The sequence below is a fragment of the Antechinus flavipes genome, chromosome 2 (assembly GCF_016432865.1).
Source record: "Antechinus flavipes isolate AdamAnt ecotype Samford, QLD, Australia chromosome 2, AdamAnt_v2, whole genome shotgun sequence".
Taxonomy (NCBI): Eukaryota; Metazoa; Chordata; class Mammalia; order Dasyuromorphia; family Dasyuridae; genus Antechinus; species Antechinus flavipes.
Genome location: NC_067399.1, coordinates 219,029,482 through 219,047,248, shown reverse-complemented (window position 1 = coordinate 219,047,248; position 17,767 = coordinate 219,029,482). Strand labels below are relative to the sequence as shown.

At 36.1% G+C, this 17,767-nt stretch overlaps 1 protein-coding gene across 2 annotated transcripts in view; it reads left to right on the top strand.

Moving 5' to 3' along the window:
* The window catches only part of HPCAL1 (hippocalcin like 1), a 185,351-nt gene that overhangs the window by 130,362 nt on the left and 37,222 nt on the right, over positions 1–17,767 (top strand). For both annotated transcript variants that reach the window (XM_051976198.1, XM_051976197.1), the window contains one exon: positions 7,039–7,130. The gene's annotated coding sequence lies outside the window, so the exon portion shown is untranslated. The remainder of the gene's footprint in view (positions 1–7,038; positions 7,131–17,767) is intronic.

The window sequence follows — 17,767 nt, the reverse complement described above, 5'->3', positions numbered from 1 at the left end:
CAAAGGTAGGATTTGGATCCAGATTTTTATTGTTATTTTATTGTTTTTTTATTGATGTCTTGGCAGCAATCAGGGTTAAGTGACTTGCCCTGGATCACACAGCTAATAGATATCTGAGGTCACATTTGACTCTAGGGCCAAAAAAGGTTTTTTTGTTTTTGTTTTTGTTTTGTTTTTGACCAAAAAGTGATTCCTAATACAATGATTAAGGCCTTGTCCCTGAAGAACAACTTAATGTAAACTCTACACAAAGTAGACCTATTGAAATTTAGTTGTCATAATTAGGTCCATGAAAGACAATGTATTAATAGATACATAAGCCAGTGTTAAGGTCAGGAAGTCATGGGTTTGTGTCCCAATTCTAAATTTATTGACTGTGTGATCTTGGGGCAAGGCATTCAATCTCATAGTACCCCAGTCCATGCTCCAAGACTGTAATACTAGAAAGTTCTTACAGCATCCTATTTTCTTTCCTTTCTGCACTGAACATTTAAGTTAGCAACATTACTAGAGAATGAAGAACTTGTGTGTATATAGTTTCCCTTCAATAAGAACCCCCCCCTTTTTTCTTTTTTAGTTCTTATGAATTCAAATTCTAATATATTTTAAGGTGAGTTCTGTTTTTGTGATTATTATACTTAGGGAGAAAGAAAAGGATTAAACATTTATTTATGTAGTACCTACTATGTGCCTAGCACTGTGCTGTGTGCTTTTTGATCTGTCATTTATTTGATACTTATAATAATTCTGTGAAAAAAATGTTGGCCACAGGCTGTATGCTTTTGAAGGAATAATTTAATTTAATAAACATTTCTTAAGTGACTTTTTGTTGTTGCTGTTGTTGTTACTTAGCTGTTTTAGTCATATTCGATTCTAAATGATCCCAATTTAGGTTTTCTTTGAAAAAATGGTTTGCCATTGCTTTCTCCAGCTCATTTAACAGATGGGACAACTGAGGCAAACAGGGTCACACAGCTAGGAAGTATCTGAAGTCAGATTTGAACTCTCGAAGATGAGTCTTCCTAACTCCCGGCGCAACACTTTGTGCACTATAGCAACACCTAGCAGCTCTTATTAAGTGCCTACCATATGCAAGATACTCTGCCAAGCTGGGAGCAGCCTGGACAGATCCAGAAGGACTCATCGCTAGAAGGTGTGTCACTGGGTGCATATCTGTTGCTGAGAAAATTCATGGAGATTGTTTATAAGAATTGGAGATAGGGCTGCAATTTGTAATATGGAAGGAACCCCCTCAATAATGGCAGAAGTCCTTGGATCATGGAAGTATGAGCAAGGAACATTTTTGGTGGCTGGTATAAAGATCTTCCTGAGGACTCCCAGTGACGTGGTTTGTGCATAGCACCAAGGAGAACTCTATGCAGAGTGAGGAAAAGGAGCCAGTAGTTCAACCCTTGGGATACCTAATGTTCAACTTGAGAATTTAAGTGGGGCATTTTTTAAAAGGAATCCTTTTTGTAAACAAGTATGCTCTTTGAGAGGAGGTATGAAGAGGTATTTGGGCTTTCTAGTTCTGGCTTTGATTCCAGCTGGTATAGTGCTTGGAAAGATCAGAATCAGAAAATCTTCAAGTTGGAGATTTACAAGTCTTCTACACCAGTTGTTACTTGAATAGGAATTTCTTCTTCTAAATCTCCATTAAGTTGTTGTCTATGTTTGGTCTGGTGACCTAGAAAAAAGAATCCACTCCTTGCCAAGGCAGCCATTGCATTTTTAGAGAGCTGAAATTGTGAAGAAATTGTTCCATTCCTTGAACTAAAATCTGCCTCTCTGCATCTTCTACCACTGTTCTTACCTCTGCTCACTGGAACCAAGCAAAAAATGAATGTACTAATCTTACTTGACAGGGCCTGGAAGAGTTGAAGATTTGTTATTCAGTTTTTCCAGTCATGTCTACTCTCTGTGATCCCATTTGGGGTTTTCTTGGTAAAAGGCACTGGACTGCTTTGCCGTTTCTTTCTCTAGCCTGTTTTACAAATGAGGAAACTGAGGTAAATAAGGTTAAATGATTTGAAGGAATCTACAAAATTTCTCTTCTAGTCTCAGTTCCTTCAGCTGATGAGAGATATCAAAGTCCTTTGTTATCATTTTGGCTTTTCTCTGCATCTTCTCACAAATGAGGTTATTTTATCTATAAAAAGGGAAATCATACTTGCTTGGCCTGCCTCTGAATTTTTAGGTGAATCAGCTGAGGTAATGTTTGTGAAAATGTTTCACAAATTCTGAGGTATTATATACACACAAGAGAGATTATTTTTAGCTTTAATTTACGTTGAAGAATTTTGAAAGGTATTAAATATAATACAAATGTAAAGTTCAGTTACTCTGGGAATGTCTACATAATAACAACTGACTGCACATTTATCATTTGAATTTCATGATAATCCTGTGTGGTAGATCCCATCAATATTATTATCCATGTTTGACAAGTGAGAAGATGGAGGCCCCAAGATGAAAATCATAATCTTATGTTCTGCACCTTTGGCTAAGTATATGTCAAGCTTCTTTATCTTATTGTGCTCTGTATTCTTTCTTGCCCATCTCATCAGTTTTTATGAGTTTAACTAATATCTCTGTGCAGATGATTCCCAAATCTATCCTTTCTCCTTAGTCCCAATATACACATCCTCTCTGCTAGACATGTGCACTTGTCAAAGCTCTGTGTATGTGTGTGTGTGTGTGTGTGTGAGATTTGTGATTAGCTGACTTGCCCAGGTTCATACAGCTAGTAAATATCAAGTATCTGAGGATAGATTTGAACTCAAATCCTTCTGACTCCAGTCTAGTACTCTATTCACTCTGCCACCTAGCTGCCCTCAAAGCTATTTTCATAATAATATTAAAATATTTAACTTCTATTAGTTTAGATGTTGGCAGATATAACCCACATTAAAAAAATCTTTAGGGGATGTCTTCAATAATTTTTTTAATTCAATAGTATTTTGTTTTTCTAATTACATGTAAAGAGAGTTTTCAACTTTCATTTTTGTATGAGTTTGAGTTCCAAATTTATTTTTCTCCCTCATTCTTTTATCTCTCCTCTCCCCAAAAAAGCAAGTAATCTGATATAGATTATATATGCACAGTCATTTTAAGCATATTTCCATATTAGTCATTTTGTGAAAGAAAAATCAGAACAAAAAAGAAAACCACAAGAAAAAAAAAGTAAATTAAAAAGAGGGAGGTGACAATAGTATGCTTCAGTCCTCATTCAGTCTCCATAGTTCTCTCTCTGGTTGCAGATGGCATTTTCTTTTTTTAAGCTTTTTATTTTCAAAACATATGTATGGTTAATTTTTCAATATTGTCCTTTACAAAGCCTTGTGTTTCTGATTTTCCCTTCCTCCTCTCCATCCCCTCCCTTAGATGGCAAGCGATTCAATATATGTTATACATGTTAAAATAGGTGTTAAATCCAATATGTATAAACATATGTATACAATTTCTCTTGCTGCACAAGAAAAATCAGATCAAAAGGAAAGAAAATGAGTAAGAAAACAAAATGTAAGCAAACAACAACAAAAAGAGTAAGAATGTTACGTTATGATCTACATTCAGTTTCCATAGTCTTCTCTCTGGGTGTAGATGGCTCTCTTCATCACAAGATTATTGGAACTGACATCAATCAGCAGTTGGCATTTTCCATCCCAAGTTGATCTTCAATAATTTTTTAAGGGTGTAAAGAGGTCTCAAGCTTCAAAAGTTTGAGAACGGTTTTTCTGAACAAACTGATCTACTAGGTATTCTCCTAATTCCTCATTCTGAATCTTTTCAAAGACTGTCCCTTGAGCCAGGAATACTAATAAAAACAATATTTAACTTTCAAAGCTGTCTTGCTTATCCCATTCTAGTCCTCTTCTCTTTTGGCGTAAGGATTCCTATCAGTAATTTTTTCCTTCCCACCCTTACCCATTGAAGAAAAGAGAAAACAAAAACTCTTGTACCAAATATGCATGAATAAACACACAAAAAAATCATCCTTCCTTATCCTTGTCCAAAAAAGTAAGTTTCGTTGTATATCTTGAGTCCATTATGTTTCTTTCAGCAGATGAGTACCTGCTTCATCTTTAGCATTTGAATCTTGATTATCATTGCACTGCATCGTTCAGTCTGGAAGAAATCTTGCCGATCTACCCAATGTGATTCATTTTAGAGATAAGAAAATGGACTCAGGAAAATTACGTGATATTCTCAGTGCCACACATATGGCAAATGAGAGAATTATCTCCTCCATGTTCCCTACCTATCTTAGGCTCCTATCTCGTGGTATATGGGAATTCTATACCAACTCTCATTCCTTCCAATTCAGAGCACTTGGCTTGTAGAATTCAAAGCAGAATTTCAGCCTGTGTTGCAGGCTGAAACTATATTGAAACTATCAATATAATTTGCTGCATGTATGTTTTAAGCTTTTAATACCTTCCTAAGGGAATGAGGCCATTAAGCAGAAAGAAAAAAAACCCTATTGCCATTCTTCAGGTACATTCTTTTCCCTTCTGGATGCAAAGTTAATTAAAAGAAAACATTCAAGGACTGGAATAGGTGATCTTCCATCCCTTTATCCCTAATACTGGGCCTTGGGAAAGGAATGGGGTACAAAAAACTTCATGAGATTTCATACTTTTATTAACAAATCCTTATTGGGAGTTTGTTGTATACAAGGCTTTTTTCTGAATGTATTTTTGAGTGCTGTGTTTTTTTTTTTTTCAGTTCTTTCTGATTCTTTGTGATCTCATTTGGAATTTTTTGACAAAGACACTGGAGTGTTTTGCCATTTTTTTCGCCATTTCATTTCACAGATGAGGAACCAGAGGGAAAAAGGATTAAGTGAATTTGCCCAGGGTCATACAGATATTGTCTGAGACAGTATTTGAATTCAGAAAACTGAGACTTTCTGACTTCAGGACCTGTGCTCTATCCTCTGAGCCACCCAGCAACCCTCTGAATGTATGGGGAGAAGGAAAAGAAGAAGAAATCCACAACTGAGTTTCATCCTTTAAGAAACTTACAAACCATGTTTTATGTGACAGTACATGCCTAGTGTATGTCAAATTGTTTGCCTTCTCAATGAGGGATATAAGGGAATTTCAAACTCAATTTTTTTTAAATGTTAAAAATGTTGGGGCAGCTAGTGGTGTAGTAGGTAGAGCACCAGCTCTGAAGTCAGGAGGACTCGAGTTCAAATTTGGTATCAGACACTTAACACTTCCTAGCTATGTGACCTGAGCAAGTCACTTAGCCCCAATTGTCTCAGCAAAAAAAAAAAAAAAAAAGTTTACATATAATTGAAAAAAATAAAATATTTAAAGTATGTGTGTGAGAGACAAAAAGAAAAAGAGGGAAAGGGGGAGAGGGGGAGAGAGAGAGAGAAACTAATTTGTGAAATACTTAAGGAGTTGAATCTAGAGTCTGGAGTCAAAAAAAACCTGGAGTCAAGGAGATCTGAATTCAAATCTGGCCTCTGATACTTAGCAAGATATGATTGTGGACAAGTCATAAAGCCTCTATTTACTCATCTATAAAATAGGGTTATCAATATCCTTTACCTCCCAGGGTTGTTGTGAAGCTCAAATGAGACATTTGTAAAGTGCTTGGCATAATGCCTAGTAAAAAGTAAGTGCTTTATAAACAATAAATATTAATACTGAAATGAGTTAGAAGGACTGGATTGGAATTCTTCCTTTTTTAATTTAGAAAAATCATTTCTGGATCTCAATCTCCTCCGTGGTAAAATGAGGCATTTGGACTAGATTAGGAGGTTTTAACATGGGATCCATGATTTTTTTTGGAAATATAGTTATATTAACTTTGATAGTCAACACAATTTTATTTTATTTGTAATATTTTATATTTTATCTTCTGCATCTAGAAACATGATTTTGAGAAGGGCCTATTTTTTAAAAATATTTTTATTATTATAGTTTTTTATTTACAAGATATATGCATAGGTAATTTTTCAGTATTGACAGTTGCAAATCCTTTTGTTCCAATTTTTTCCCTCCTTCCCCCCACCCCTTCTTCCAGATGGCAGGTTGACCAATACATGTTAAATATATTAAAGTATAAGTTAAATACAATATATGTATACATGTCCAAACAGTTATTTTGCTGTATAAAAAGAGTCAGACTCTGAAATAGTGTACAGTTAGCCTGTGAAGGAAATAAAAAATGCAGGAGGACAAAAATAGAGAGATTGGGAATTCTATGTAGTGGTTCATAGTCATCTCCCAGAGTTATTTCCTTGGGTGTAGCTGGTTCAGTTCATTACTGCTCTATTGAGGGCCTATTGTTTTCGTTAGAGTGCCAGTCTATGAAATAAATATGAACAAAGAACCCTTGGACTAGATTATCTCTAAGGTTTTTTCTAGCTCTCCACTAGAATGCAGCAAGCTTAATAAATGTATAATACTACAAGGCAGAACGGTCAATTCTATGAGAGGCAAAAAGGAAGTGCTATGAGAGTTCATGTTATTGTCAAGGCAGACAGAAGTAAAGTGCCTTGCTCAGGATCACCCAGTTCGAAATTAAGCATTTGAGATCACACTTGAACTCGGGACTTTGTGACTGTACAAAGTTCCATCTACTGCACCATCTTGTGGCCCCAGAGCTCAGGTTGGTTTTTGCTTTGTAACTCCATTGATGGGGTTGCACTTGCTCCACTCATCCTTCTCCCCACTATTCTTCTCCCACCCACCACCTTCCTTGTTACTATGCAGGGCACTTTCAGAAGATGAGGCTGGCTGCTCCTTTTCTCAGAAGGCAGCTTCTGATCACAGCCTGCCCGAGCCACCTACTAGAAACATCTAGCAATTAAAAGCTTGGGCTTTGGCCAAGAACTGTGATTTTTATTTATTTCAGTATAGGGTGGCACAGTCTCCACAGCTAGCAGGCTGAATAAAAAGCAAGCTGACTCAAAAAGAAGTTTGCAGCCTGGTATACGCACTTGGGGCTTCCACTCCAGAGCCTTGTTAAGCCTTCATTGATGGGTGAATGACAGCAGGTACCTGTCTTCTCTTTCAGGGGCATGGTCTAGCGGTCTGGCCTTAAAAGTTGGAATCTGGGAGCCTGGAAATTTCCACCTCAATTCTGATTCTGAATTCTGCTGGCCTTGGGTAAGTTATTTTATGAGGATTGGATTTGGATGGGAAGAAGGGTCGAGTAGAGGTAGATAGGGGAAGAGCAGAGATAAGGAATTTAGATTTGATGACAATTCAGCTTCTTTTCAGCTCTGAATCTATGATCTTATGTCCCAATGAAAAGTAGAGATGGGATAACATCTAAAGAAAATTGTATTCCCCTTCTCTGGGAAAATAGGTAAAATAATAATAACAATATTAAAAGTCCCTTACATTAGTCCAACAGAATGATTCTTGAACTGTGAAGTAGACAAGGCTGGTGTTAATTGCTTCTGATTTACAGATAAAGAGACTGATTCTCAGAGATTCGAAGTGATTTGTCCTAGATCCAGTTGGTAGGATGGGAAGAGAATTAGCTGTAGTTCAAATTCTGCCTCTGACACTTAGCCTTTTTGAGCCTCAGTTTGCTCATCTGTGAAATGCTGGTGTTGCCCTAAATGACATCTGAAGTCTCTTCCAGTTCTAAATCTACCACACTGTGATTACATGAGCAGTAAGTAGCAACATCAGGATTGGTGCCCAGATCCATTCCACAATAATGTCTCTCTTCCCTTCTCTGAGATACTAAATGGCCACAGGCCTGTTAGAAAAAGTTGTCAGTATCAGATTCTCTCTCTGAATTCCCTGGGATTTACCAGACCATTTACCCTTTTCCCTTAGACAACTAGATGGCACAGTGGAGATAGAGTGCTACATCAAGAGTCAGAAAGGCATGAGTTCAAATTGGGCCTCAAACATTTAACTAGCTATTTGATGCTGGACAAGTCACTTAATGTCTTGTCTGCCTCAGTTTCCTCATCTGAAAGTTGGGGATGATTAAAGCACTTACCTTCCAGGATTATTGTGAGGACTATATAAGATCTATAAAGCATTATGCAAGCCATAAAGCACAATATAAATGCTAATTATTATTATTCCTTTAATCAATCTGAGACCAGAAAGTAATCTTTAGTAACTAAGAACAATAGCCATTAACTTCTTTATCTGTTTCTTCTTCTAGTGAGTTTATAACTTTCTGCAAATGACCTAGTAAAATTTAATGATTTAGTGATTTGCTCAGAGGCTGTCTTAGAATATCAAGCTGTTCCATATTAGCTAGGGGCTGCCCAAGAGGATAGAACAAGAATTTTTTTTAATTGAGTTAAGGAAATGTTATATTTTACATAAATAGTAGTGACATTTAAATGAATAATCTCTCCAACTCTCCCCTTCTTTCCATCCTAGGCAGTTTTTGTCTATAAATCTTCTATAGGAATTTGTTTGCTTGACTATGCACATGTTACAGGGAAGTAGGAAAAAAAAATAGATTTTCATTAGTTGAGAAAATGAAATTTTTAAAAAGTCCCCTCCAATGGCCCTGAGGCCTTCTCTTAATCTTTTTGCTAATCTGTGGATGCCTGTAGAGAAGTTTAGAACATCCATTATCATTTTCACATCATGAATGGCCCTTCTCCTTTTTACAGTCTTTTGTAAATCGACATTACATAAAAAAAAAAAAAAAAAAAAAAAAAATTAGCGAGAGAGAGCCATCACTTATCCACTATGCTATCCTTTATATTTTACAAATAAGTCGCTATTGGTTATGTAGAGAAATGAAGGGAAGTGAATATAAGTAAGCATTCATTGAGTGCCTACTATATACCAGGCAGTGTGTTCATTGCTTTACAAATATCATTTCAGTTGATCCTTACAACAGTCCATTGAGACAAAAAGAGGTAATAAGACTGCCGAGAGTCACAGAGCTAGTAAGTTTCTGAGAACAGTTAAATTCAGGTCAGCATCCTATCCACTGTACTGTACTGCCTGCTTAGATTCATCTTGTGTCTTTCCATTGCCCTTTGGGAGATCTGCAATTTTGATTCTTCTAAATCCTATCATAATTACAACATCACTGGAAGTATGTTGCTTTTGAAAAGAAATACTTTGACAGCAGTGTGCAGTTCATGGAATCATATTGAAAAGGGATCTATAATTTCTTAATTGAGATCTTTTTGCTTTCATCTTATTCAGTTCTAAGTTCAGCTGATTATCAATCAGTGCCTATTTTAGTTTATTATCAATTTACAGTGCCTGTCCCCAGGAAGGGACTGAAGGTTTGATTCTTCAGCAGTTGGTTCAGCTTGAGTTCCCTCTGAACAATGTAGCCTCTATGTCCACATGTGTTTTTTCCCCCAGGTGTCAATGACAAAGCCAGTTTTTTGAATGACAGTGGATTTAGACAGATGGTCACCAAGCAAAATGTTTCCATTGGTATTAAGAAAGAATCTGAAATAATAATGGTGTAGTATATAAAATTAGATTAGTAGTGGAAGTTGGTGAAAAGGGGGTTCTTTTTTTGCCATTATGTCATTATGGGTCAATGTAAAGCAAATTATTATGTTTCCATCTGTCAATGATAACAATTTTTCAATTCTACCAGACTGAGTCCCTGAGTACCTTGCTATCTATGAATATGTATATTTTGCATTATTATTATTTAGTCATTTTTTGATGAACTGAATCATTGATTTCCACCAAAATACTTACAGCAGAACTTTTTCATGATAACAAAGAACTAAAAACAAAATAGATGCCAATCAATTGGGAAGTGACTAAACAAATTGTGCTTCATGAATGTAATGAAATAAAACAGTATTCTAAGAAACAGTGAATATAGGGAGTCATTTCATGACTTGAACAGATGCAAAGTAAAGTAAACATAACTGGGAAAACAATATACATAATGATAGTGTTAAAAAATGGAGTTAATGGAATTGATGTCATTTAGTAACATGATCTCCATGCGCTTGGGAAAAAACTCCCCAAACAAGGTAGAAATGAAAGAATCAAAAAAGACTAAATTTAGGAATAACAGCTTCCCAAAAAAGGGGAAAATATTAAGGAAAGAAATTATAATATTCCTAAAGGGAAACTCTGCTCATCAAATACTCTTTAGAATCCCCAGAAGTCCAAAGAGACAAAGCTAAAAACTGATCTATCATTGTAAGTCAGAGGGGAAAGTAGGGAAATGGGAACACTGAATATCTAAATATACCCATATATGGGTATAGAAACCAAGTTAGTTTTGGTTCTACTATTAGGATAGAGATATGGACTGTACCAGTGATTTCTTTGGTAAAGGGAACTCCCTTTGTAACGTGTGATGGATGTCCTGTCATGGTTGCTCCATGTTGTAAACTTTTATATGATATTCTTTTTACCATCTGTTGCTCTCCCCAATAGATCTTTTTCCATTTACCACTCCTGGTGCCTCTTTTACCTAATCAATACTATTGATATCATTGTTTAAGAAAGTACACACTGAGAAGTATCTATGAATTCAATAAGTGAACTTGTTTTAATAGTCATAATAATTTTATATACATTTGATAAATTATGATACATATGTGTCCTTTTTTTAACCTATAGAAACTATATTTGTGTATTTTGAGATTTGCAAGCCAGTCAATGGGGAAACCACTGATTTAATTGAGGTCCTTGATTTTTACAGATGAAGAAACTGAGGTCTACAGAGATGAGTTGCTTTCCCTAGGGTCACACACTAAGCCAGTGACAGAACTGAGTCTAGAAACCAGGTTTTAGGTGCCCTTTGCATCCATATGCAGTTCTATAGCAACAACCAAGGGATGAGGCAAAAATAAATGCTATAAACTTCATTTGGTGAAAGGGAAGAAAGAGATATCTGGGAGTGGGGAGGAAGCTTCTGTTTTTGTCATTAATTGCAATACTCCCAGCACTTGTGATTTGTGATGCAGTAGAAGGAGCATTGCCTGGACTGGGAGTTAAGAAAACCTCAATTCTAGTTCTACTTCCCTTCTTTTGGGAAAGTTACTTCCCCTCACTGGGCCTCAGTTTCTATCTGTGAAATGGATAGGTTGAACTAAGAGGCCTATGATCTATAAAATGAAGAGGTTGGATGCATAAAGACACTTAAATCATTTCCAGTTCGAACATTCTAGGTGGCTGGGCTGAGTTCGCCCAATCTCTCCTACTTCAGTCTTAAGCCTTAATCAGTCATTAAAACTGTAGACCAGGTGGAATAAGGAAATACCCTCCCTTGGCAAATGGTCAGCTGCCACATCTACAACAGGACTCTGGGTACTTAATGTGTTTGTGTTTTTTCCCATGTTTTATTTCTTTTCATCAAAGGCTTTTAGAAATGGATTTTATGTGTTTGTCATGCCCTGAGCCCTCAATGAAACTGGGGGTTAAATAGGTTTCCCTTGGCACAGGAAGCAGATAATATGTGTTTGTTTAGATTGCTAGCTGATTTATCACTTCATAACATGACAGAGAGGCATCAGTAGTGTTCTGTTAAAAAAAAAAAAAAAAAGCCGGATCTAAACTCAATAGACCTCTGGCTCCAACTCCAAGTAATTTTATGATCTTGGATAAGTCATCTCTGGCTTTCAGTTTCCTCATCTGTAATATGAGATAATAAATCTTGCCCTTCTCACTGCTAAGTTGTCATAAAGAAGGGACTCTGTAACCCTTAATGTGCTAAAGAATTGAAAATACTTACTACTATCATTGTCTGACTAACTTTTATAAAGGTTGGTTCTTTAGCGCTCTGCCACAAGGCTAAAAGACTAGTGTGGAGAGGAAGAGGAAGGATGGGGGGGGTGGGATGGGGTGGGGGAGATATTTGTGTGTGTGCATTTAGTTGCATGTTTTAAGTGTCTCTCATGTTTATTTTTTAGAGCTCAGTCTTGGATGATTCCTACCCCAGGGGCATTGCCAGAAGTGGATTTGGTTGGACAGCAAATGTGCTGCTAGTTTTAGGGTCTCAGAGCAGGAAGAATTGGGGGCTGGGCTGAGATGACAAATTACCAGTTCCATTTTTGGACACCGTGCAGCTGTATGATTATCTCAGTGGGTCAAAAACAACAGCCGTCTGTGCCGAATTCATGGCTAATTGCTTTTATGCAGGCTTTTTTATAGTCGGGTTACCTCCAAATCTGGGTTTCCAGGAAAATGTGTGTTCTCTCCCTATTCTCAGAATTTACTCAAATCAAGCTTTCAACCTAATGTGACAATCCCAATGATGGGGATGACTCCCTATTTCTTGAGTGAGATTTTTCTGTGCTTCTCATTAAAAAGTAGTTGGAATGTTTCTGATCTGGTATTTCCCAGACCACCATTTCCTTCCCATTCTCTACCTTGCTTTATTGTGAGAGCCAGGAAGAAATATAGAAATTATCTAGTCCAGCCCCTTTTTCTTTTATGGGCAAGCAGACTGACTCCCTGAGAGGTGACTTGCAAAGTCACACAGCTTTATAGTAGCAGAGCAAAGGCTAAAGTCATAGTCCTTTTCCTTGAGTTCACGTTTTTCCCACTTCATCACAATGCCCTACCACCTCAGTAGTTATTTTTCCATCTCTTGTCCTTAAGAGCAAATACCAGCTCTCAAGTTTAAGAGTCATGACAAATTCAGGGTTCTGCCCCAGTATTTCTGTTTGTGATATATTTTTGTAATATCTGTAGGAGGTTGTGTGTAGATGATGTTTTCCACAATAATTTAGTTCCTTTTGCATGGAACTGCAGGCTAGAGATAAAGAAGAGAAGAGAAAATATGTGACCTAATATAGAAAAGTTCCAGATTAAGAGTCTGAACATCTAGGTTCTGGGATTTACCTGGATGATCTTGAACATGACTCCTTCTCTGATGCTCAGCTCCTTCCTAAAAAATAAAATGTAGACATTAGACTTCGTGGTCTCCAAGGAATCTTCTTGCTTAGAATTCTGTTCTGCTGTGTCTATTATTAATGAAATCTGATATCATTGACGTGCATTATTCTTGTTTTTCCCAACCATTCAAACAAATATTTAATTGAGTCCTTACAGTGTGCAGATACCTTGTACTGGTCTCTAGAAAAAAAGACATAGTCTGACAATAGTGATGAAAAGTGGACACAAAGAACAGTAATACTTAGGATAATGCTTTTCTGTGTGCTGGAATTGGATAGAAAAATTTCAAGTTTCTACAGTGTTCTAGATGATTAGACAAGGGATAGAGAACATTTAACTGGGGAAAGGCTTCATAGAGGAAGTGACATTTAACCTGGGCCTTGAAGATTTTATTAAAATGTGTGTGTGTGTGTGTGTGTGTGTGTGTGTGTGTGTATGTATGTGTGTGCATATATTATATTATATTATTATATATATATGGATTTGAGTAGAATTATATGTATGTATATCTGCTTGCTTAATATTTTAATAATTAGTATACTGCTTAATTTACTGTGTATGTGTGCATGTGTATGTATGTATATATATGCACACATATTTGTCTATATATGCATATATGTGTATATATATGGATTTGAATAGAATTATTGGAAGTAAATACACACAATTGTCATACACACATAAGTATGTGTGTGTGTATCTACTTACTTAATATATTACCAAATAGTACACTGCTTAATTTATTCTGTGTGTGCGAGTATAAAGTATGTGTTGGGAACAGTTACGTGTATGTATATACACATGACTTAGTAATACTATATATGTGCATATATTTACACACATAAATATACTAAATATGCTTTTTATATAAAGGGACAATTATGTATACAAATATGTTTACATACTATATACTACTTAGTATGCTTTATAGATATGTATCTACAAAGCATACATAATAGTAATATATGTACATGTATGTATATAATGCATATTTATTGAATAAATATTTATAAATATATTTATAACATTTAATATATTTATCATATTAATAGAAGATAATGATACTATTGTTTAATGAAATATTTTTATATATCTATAAATATATACAACTGTACTTTGTATGTAAAATGTACTAAGTATATATTACTTAGTACACACATCACTTCACTCAATCACCCTACCTAAAAGGTTAGAGCAGACAGGCTTAATGAGCATGTAATTCTGTTCAGTGTTTTTCTTTGTGGGATATCCATGCATATTAATTCCCAATTGTGTTCTTTGTACTGTAGCACTATACTAATTGTTAAAATATTAAGCAAGCAGATATACATTTGGAATATTTGTAAGATAGTAGGATATAGTTGAAAGAACGTTGGTTCTGGAGTCATAGACCTAGGTTAAAATCCTTCTTCTGGTACTAATTACCTATGTGACCTTGAGCAAACCCCACTAGGCCTTCAATAAAATGAAGGGGTTGGACTAGATAATCTAGTATACTTTTTAGCTCTAAATCTGTGGTCCTAAATTTCTCTGCAAACTTTATATTTGCCATTTCTTAGAGTGCAATAATATTTCATACCACTCTTAAGCCACAACTTGTTCAATCTCTTGCACAGTCATTCTCCAACAGGGGCACTTCCTCTGTTTCCAGTTTTTTATTGCCATAAAAAGTGTTGCTATAAATGTTTTCTTCCGTCTATGAATTTTTGTAGTATATGCCTAATTGGGATTTTGCTGGGTCAGATGGTAGGAACAGTGACCTCTTTTTTTCATCTCTTAGATAATTTCAAAGGGAACTTCAGCTCTGGAATTTTATAATAGGTGATGAGTTTGATGTGATACATTTTCAGTTTGTTCACATTCATACAGAATAACAATAATAGTTAATGTTGATAGAGAACTTTAGTTTTCTAGAGCACTTAATATGCATGATCATTTGATCTTCACAAAATCCTGAGAAAGATACTAATATTAGCTACACTTTATAAAGGAGAAAACTGAAATTCAGAGAGGTTAATTGTAGTCAGAAGACTTTGATTTGTGTTTTTGTCCTACCAATTTCTGGCTGTGTGACACTGGATATTTCTTTGTACTCACATTTCTTTCTTTAACAATAATACCTTGCCTAAAATAAGGAGATGGGACCAAATAATTTCAACATCTCTTTAGTTCTAAAGTTCTATGTCTCATGTCCTTTGTCATGGAAGACCCCAAATTCAAATTCCAGTCTTCTGAATTCCCAGTCATTGTTCTTTCTCCTATATCAAGGTTCTTTGCTTGCCTCTGCTGGATCCCCTAGGATTTGAGCATGTCACTCCTTCTCACAAGGCAAAAGAGGCATGACCTGGATGGGTAACAAACTCCCAGGACATTGCAGTCCCTCTTAGAGAAGAAGAAGAAGACTAGAGGACTATAGCCATTAGATTTGGAAGGGATCTAATACATCATCTACTCCACCCCCTTATTTATGAGAGAAAAGGAGCTTAGAGATCAGAAAGAGAAAATGATTTGCCTAAGCATGGAATAAGGGTTAGAGCAACAATTTGTTCCCAAATCCTCTGACTACAATACCAAGCACTCTTTCAGCTGTATCAAAGCAGATATTTACCTCTTAGATACTTGAAACATGGATGACATCAGTCTTATAGCAAGCAAAGATGATAGTAACTGCAAAAGCAGTTACTATGGTTCCAGCACCAGAGGGAGCATACTTCCATTGTGTGGATGGCAGATAGAAGGTGGGCCCGGAGGAAAACAATTGCCTCTTTGGCAACCAGTGAAACTTAGGCTATTTTCCTGACATTAAAAGAATTGAAAGAAGTCACCATCAAGTTTTCTACAAGTCAGATTGTTGGGATTCAGGGTATTTGCAAAGCATCTGGCACATTGCAAGTATTCAATATTTTTTGACTATTGTTTTTGGTATGGAGAAACCATGGCTATCTTCAATTCAGTAGTTATCATCTCTATGCTAATGATTGTCAAATCTACTTATCCATGATCTAACCTTGCTGCACATCTATAATAGTTTCTTTCTAATGAACATTTCAAACTGCAGTATGTGCAAAATTGAATTCATTTTGTTATTCCCCCAAAATTTTCCTTCCCTTCAAACTTTCCTTTTTCTATCAAGGGCACCACATTTTTCTAGTCTCCCAGACTCACAGTTTAGCTGTCATCAAATTCTCACTTTTTTGCCCCTCCCCCATATTCAATCTGATACTGCTATCATTCTGATGGTAGCACATATGTCTCCCCTCAAATAAATAAATTTCAATGGCTCTTTATCACCTTCATGATCAAAAACAAAATCTTTTTGCATTCAAAATCTATCACAACCTGCCCCTCCTCATTTGGGGAGAGGGGAGAACAAACATTTATTAAACACCTAACCTATTAAGGCAGACACTGTGCTAAATGCTTTACAAAATAATTTTCTGTCCCCTACATGTACTCTCAAATCCAGTGACTTGACAGCTTCCTTGTTCATTGAACAAGACACTCCATTTCCTGACATCAAGTCTTTTCATTGGCTGTCTCTCATGCATGGAAAGCTCTCCTCATTTCTACTTCCTTAATTCTCTGGCTATCTTCAAGGCTCGGCTAAAATCCCCCTTAATTCTATTCTCCTTAATTGTGTACCTTCTTTTCTGTTGATTTTTTTCCTATTTATCCTATTCTTGGCTTGTTGGTATTTGACTATTTGAATGTTATCTCTATTACTTAATTATAAACTCCATGAAAGAAAAAAACTGGTTTTTTTTTTTTTGCCTTTAAAAAATATTCCTGAGGCTTAACACAGTGCCTGGAACGTAGCAGATATTGAATAGATGTTTATTGAATGAAATTGTAATTAACTGAAATGTCTTCATTAAGTCCACTACCAATATGGTAAGTTCAGGAAACTGTAGGCCACTAGAGTTGCCTGAGAAGGGGTAAATGAGCCCAGGTCAGAAAAATGAAATTTGTTGAATAATTAATAATAATAATAATAATTTTTAAAATATAATGGTTCTCTCTGGGAGCAGGTTTCTTGGGGAGGTTTTCTGGAGGCAGCCTTAGTTGCAGTTGAAAGTAATAATCACCTCAAAACGCAGCCAGGTGATAAAATGCAAATATTTATTTTCTCCTTCCAAAATAGCTTGGTTAGTTTTTCTTAGAGGCCTATCTTTCTGCTTGGTTCCAAAAACTCCCTCCGAATGTCTCCAAATCCAAAGGTTTGTCCTTCAGCCTCCAGCCAGCCAGCTGGAAAATGGAATGAATCTCTCTTGCCTCCTTTACTTGGGGCTCGGCTAGCTTTCTGGAGAGCCTTTCAGACCAGCTTGGTCTCAGTGGGGGAAGTGCAGGAGCCCAGCTACCACAATGGGTGAGATGAAGTGACTCTAGCTGTGGCTCTGAGAGAGGGCTTCTCCTGAATTGACTTGACACTCCCCTCTTAACTCTTTTCAGCTGAATTTTCCCAGAGAGCCTTTGTCTGTTTCTTATATATGATCTCCTCGAGAGAGAGTGGGATATGAGTTTCTTTCAGAGTACTCTCTGGCCCTGAGAGCTTCAAGGGAGGTGTGAATTCGGCTGTCTCATACGAAACCCTGAAATCTCCCAAACATGTGAACTCCAATGAGTAAAGGTATGAACACAAGCATTATTGTCTATCAGTTCTACTTAGTACCTTGTTTCTTCTGGCCCATAACATCTCCTTGTAAGATCAGATCAATAATACTGAACCATGTTAAATTAGATAATTATTGTCTCTATCAACTCTAATGACTTAACAGTTTGTAAAGATTTCAACAATTTGTTATTTAATTCTAATACTAACAACAGTAACAATAGCATTTATAAAGTGATTTGATGTTTGTAAAGCATTTTACATAACTCATATGATCCTTATAGCAACCCTGTGAAATAGGTGCTATGATTATCAC